Below are 6,000 nucleotides of genomic sequence, written 5' to 3' on the forward strand. Positions count from 1 at the left end.
GCATAACTTTAACCTAGAAATCATAGACCCCGGTGCACAAATATTATAACTATCTAAAATAAGCCTACTGTAATATATTGTATGTTATACTGTAGGCCTAATACAGTGAGGAAAATAAGTATTTGAACACCCTGCTATTTTGCAAGTTCTCCCACTTAGAAATCATGGAGGGGTCTGAAATTGTCATCGTAGGTGCATGTCCACTGTGAGAGACATAATCTAAAAAAAAAAAATCCAGAAATCACAATGTATGATTTTTTAACTATTTATTTGTATGATACAGCTGCAAATAAGTATTTGAACACCTGAGAAAATCAATGTTAATATTTGGTACAGTAGCCTTTGTTTGCAATTACAGAGGTCAAACGTTTCCTGTAGTTTTTCACCAGGTTTGCACTGCAGGAGGGATTTTGGCCCACTCCTCCACACAGATCTTCTCTAGATCAGTCAGGTTTCTGGCCTGTCGCTGAGAAGATTCTCTGTTGGGTTTAGGTCTGGAGACTGGCTAGGCCACGCCAGAACCTTGATATGCTTCTTACAGAGCCACTCCTTGGTTATCCTGACTGTGTGTTGGTCAGGTCATTGTCATGTTGGAAGACCCAGCCTCGACCCATCTTCAATGCTCTAACTGAGGGAAGGAGGTTGTTCCCCAAAATCTCGCAATACATGGCCCCGGTCATCCTCTCCTTAATACAGTGCAGTCGCCCTGTCCCTTGTGCAGAAAAACACCCCCAAAGCATGATGCTACCACCCCCGTGCTTCACAGTAGGGATGGTGTTCTTGGGATGGTACTCATCATTCTTCTTCCTCCAAACACGTTTAGTGTAATTATGACCAAAAAGTTATATTTTGGTCTCTTCTGACCACAAGACTTTCTCCCATGACTCCTCTGGATCATCCAAATGGTCATTGGCAAACTTAAGACGGGCCTGGACATGTGCTGGTTTAAGCAGGGGAACCTTCCGTGCCATGCATGATTTCAAACCATGACCATGTCTTAGTGTATTACCAACAGTAACCTTGGAAACGGTGGTCCCAGCTCTTTTCAGGTCATTGACCAGCTCCTCCCGTGTAGTTCTGGGCTGATTTCTCACCTTTCTTAGGATCATTGAGACCCCACGAGGTGAGATCTTGCATGGAGCCCCAGTCCGAGGGAGATTGACAGTCATGTTTAGCTTTTTCCATTTTCTAATGATTGCTCCAACAGTGGACCTTTTTTCACCAAGCTGCTTGGCAATTTCCCCGTAGCACTTTCCAGCCTTGTGGAGGTGTACAATTTTGTCTCTAGTGTCTTTGAACAGCTCTTTGGTCTTGGCCATGTTAGTAGTTGGATTCTTACTGATTGTATGGGGTGGACAGGTGTCTTTATGCAGCTAACCACCTCAAACAGGTGCATCTAATTTAGGATAATAAATGGAGTGGAGGTGGACATTTTAAAGGCAGACTAACAGGTCTTTGAGGGTCAGAATTCTAGCTGATAGACAGGTGTTCAAATACTTATTTGCAGCTGTATCATACAAATAAATAGTTAAAAAATCATATATTGTGATTTCCGGATTTTTTTTTAGATTATGTCTCTCACAGTGGACATGCACCTACGATGACAATTTCTGACCCCTCCATGATTTCCAAGTGGGAGAACTTGCAAAATAGCAGGGTGTTCAAACTTATTTTCCTCACTGTGTAGAAATGTAGAATTCTAGAAATGTATTAAAAAGAAAGACGCTTTCAGCCTTACTCAAAGGCCGCAGAAACATGGCCAGTGGGTTCTTTACACAATCCATTCCCAGCATTCTTATTTTGCTTTTATGTATTAAATATACAGGCCATTAGTTTATGAAACCTTGATCAAAATTAAAATACAATTTATAGAAAAAGAAATTCATTTGAAAGAAATTATTTCTGCAAAACACTCAATAAAAATCATGTCTGACCCCACTCCATGTCTCCAGACATATTGCGCGTCTTATAGCCTATATCTTACTCATGCTGCTCACTTTTCATCATCAACATATGAAATTAAAACAATAATACAACAGGCTTATATTTTAACATATAGCCTAACTATGAATCTAAATAGGCTACGTTTTGCATTTAGCCTACTCCACTCCAAACGCTTCAAAAATGTATTTTGTTTATTAACGCAAAGTTTTTAATTTCAAATTGAATTTCTAAATTCAGTTCATATTTCCAACAAACGAAATTCCGAGCCAAAATAACGAAGTGGTAAAAAAAACTGCAAAAATGAAAAATATTAAAGAATTCGCGGGCGCTTTCGTCGGCATGAGTAAGATATTCTATAAGACGCGCAATATGTCTGGAAACATGGAGTGGGGTCAGACATGATTTTTGTTGAGTTTTGTTTTGCAGAAATAATTTCTTTGAAGTGAATTTAGTTTTCTATAAATTGTATTTTAATTTTGATCAAGGTTCATCTAATTGCCTGTATATTTAATACATAAGAAGCAAACCAAGAATGCCAGGAATGGATTGGCATGCGTAACGAACCCACTGGCCATGTTTCCGCTGCCTTTGAGTAGCCTAAGGCTGAAATAGCGTCTTTCTGTTTTTAATAAATTTTTTGAATATATGTCTTAATTACAGTAGGCCTATTATAGACAGTTATGATATTTGTGACTGCACCGGGGTCCATCATTACTAGGTTAAAGTTACACGCTTATCATTAGTGATCCATGGCACCTGTTACCCATGGCTGTTATGAACTGCAGGCTTCAATCAATAAATTACAACAATTTCGTGCTATGGGCACTGCCACTGATACAGGCAGCGGATGATATTTTTCTGCTTTCAAACAAGTGTGACAAAGGCATGGGCTAAATACATTCTCTAATGTGGATACAGACATATATACACACATCACTATACAACACCCTATTAGGAGAAAATACATGTCGTTTTAATGAGAAAAATATGTCGTTTTAACGACATAAGATCTCGTTATTACGAGACAATTATGTTGTTTTTACGACATAAGATCTCGTTATTACGAGAAAAGATGTTGTTTTAATGACATAAGATTTTTTTTTTATTTGTCCTTTGTTTTACCAGGGTAGTCACATTGAGACAGTAGTCTCTTTTCCATAAGATCTCGTTATTATGACATAATTGAGTGAAAAAAATAATATGTATGTGGCAGCAATGCGTCACCGTAATATTTACATAAGGCAAAATGTTTAAAATCTATCTGAATTGGTAGCCTATGTCTGTGACTGTCTTTCCACTTTTTATTTCTTTATAATTTTGTTAAAGTTATAAAGTTCAGCAATTTTTTGTTAGCTTTTATTCACATCTTAACCTAGCCTACATGCAAACATACAAAATATTTGGGCCTAAATAAACTCCTTTGCCGATGTTTTCACTTAGTGATCATCATTCTTCGTTTCCACGGCAACATTGAACTTTTCATTGAATATACTGCTTCTCACATCTTCTCTTGCCCTTAAATTTAGCAGTCATTAACTCAGTTCATTACAAGCCGTTAGCCGAGAATGATAGGCTTTGATATGCCTATGTATATGTAGGCTATATAATGATATGCTGCAAGTCAAGAGTAGCGGATTCATAATTTGTAACGTTTAATTATCAAATGGCAAGTCCTTAAATCATTCGGGTACATCGAGGCATGCATCAATATAATAAAGTAGGTGTGTGTGTGTGTGTGTGTGTGTGTGTGCATGCGTGCACGTGAGTGTGTGTGTGTGTGTGTGTGTGTTTGTGCATGCGTGCACGTGAGTGAGTGTGTGTGTGTGTGTGTGTGTGTGTGTGTGTGTGTGTGTGTGTGTGTGTGTGTGTGTGTGTGTGTGTGTGTGTGTGTGTGTGTGTGTGTGTGTGTGTGTGTGTGTGTACTAATAACAAATAAGTATAGATAAATACAAAGCAGCGGGCGAAATAAGTAGCCAGGCCACCGGTTTGCCCGCTGCTCCCGATGGCCAGACCTGAATTCTACATTTAGCACAGTTATTAACAATAAAAACTATGGCGTCCTCTGTGTTAGCCTTTTAAACTATAAGTTACTTCTCAACGTGCACACAGGCTATAGCCTACATAAACGATGTAAAACAGTCCGCGACCTCCCCCCGCTAACGTTATATGGCACAGTCCACGTAAATTGGGGGAAAAAATAGAAGGAAAATAAAATCGGTTAGATTTCAACTTATTCAAAAGATAATTTCTTAAGTCATAATTTAGCAAAAGGAAATTTGAAAAATGGAGAGAAAATGGCAAAAATCCACTGATGAAGTAACCGAGAAAAAAGAAAAAATGGACGTTTGTTTCAATATTTTATTTTTTGCATTTGCACTATATGGTCTGAAAATTGAATTGTGAAGCGTTACACGGACCGTCCACAAATCCCTCATTCAACTTTGATAATCAACATAATAAATCACTATTTTCCAGAGACACAAAATTAGATCTTCAAAACTTCAAAACTGTTTCAACTAAATCTCATAAATGGTGAAATTACTAAATTAAAAAATAGTGTAGCCATTCATCAAAAGTGCTGAGATTTTGTGTCAGGACGGGGGTTCATCTTACCCCATGTTACCATAGTTTAGAACCAGTTATATGATTTTACTAACTTTAATGTTGAGGTGATATGATTAAATAATGCCAAACATCAAACGAGTGTTGTGTTTGTCTACTATAGCTGTTATTTCTTCGTATTAAGTGTTTATTTTCTCAATAGTGGTGTTATTATCAGAAATGAGCTCTATATTTCTACATTAGCTATTAAACTATCAGTTCTCAGAGCAGTTCAGAGAGAAGCTGAGAGAATATTGATGAGGGTTGATCGCTGTAATCAGACATCGATTAAACGCGTGAATGTGTGCAAATTAAAGACAATGATCGCAAATCAGAGATGAAGATTTAACGAAAAACTCCAGTTCTTGTCGAGCTAGTTCAATGCATGTAGGATATAAGTTGTCAGATTTAGATTTCTCCAGATAAAAACTGAAATAAATGTACTCACAGTCGGATAAACCAGATTTACAGTTATGATGGAGACACGATGAAACCCAGTAGCAGTAGTAACATTAAGTGACATGGCATCTGACGCACAGAGGCCATTGGCACATGTCGCTATGCTTAGTGACACACCCTGTGGCACTTCCGGTTCTCAGTGGCATGTGCCAGCAGAGAGTGGCATGTGTCACTGACATTGTCGCGAAACACTAGGGTTGCCAACTTTGTCACTATGAAATGAGGGACAAAAGGTGGGCTGGTTTTGTGCGAAAATACAGTGTATGATTTTTAGCCATTTGTCATAATGATAGCTAACTTAATAAAATATTAATACATAACTCTCGTGCCATGGCAAGTACAGTAGGTTTAATCTTAGTTTGTTCATTTACAGCAGTGTTAACACAGACAAATAGTAAAGGTAATAGGTAATGGTTCAATTAAAAGACTAAGACAAAACACTTGTGACTCCTTCACTACAAAAACCTAAACAAACTATTTTCGAGATATGTTTGAAATAAATGTCAATTGAACGTTTTAAAAGATCGTAATATATGACGTGTTGGTTTGTGACAATCTTCTGTATCTGCCACTGAATGTTAAATGTAATGCCATGAATGTTGTTGATCATGCAAACTGCACATCCTATAAAACACGAATAAACCATTCGTCATAAGTCAATAGAAATACCGCATTAACAGTCGCACACGTTACTGTAAACCTTTAAATTGTGCATGCAAGCATCATGATGCTGCACGCTCGCCTATAGGTGTCAGTATACACATTAGCCAGCGCAAAGATACACCATAACTTATTACAGTTGAGGAACATCAACGGTGTATTTGACATTTTGTTTAATTAGTTAGACGGCAATGCAGGGTCTGATATATAAATAGGCTAATTTGTAAATACTTTATCTGATTTAAATTATATAATGGTAGGCCTATATATAATTTATATTCTATAAATGATTTACTTATTATTTATATTAATATCAGTCTCTGATTACTTGTTTAT

The sequence above is a fragment of the Gobio gobio genome (genome assembly GCF_949357685.1).
Source record: "Gobio gobio genome assembly, chromosome: 14".
Classification (NCBI taxonomy): Eukaryota; Metazoa; Chordata; class Actinopteri; order Cypriniformes; family Gobionidae; genus Gobio; species Gobio gobio.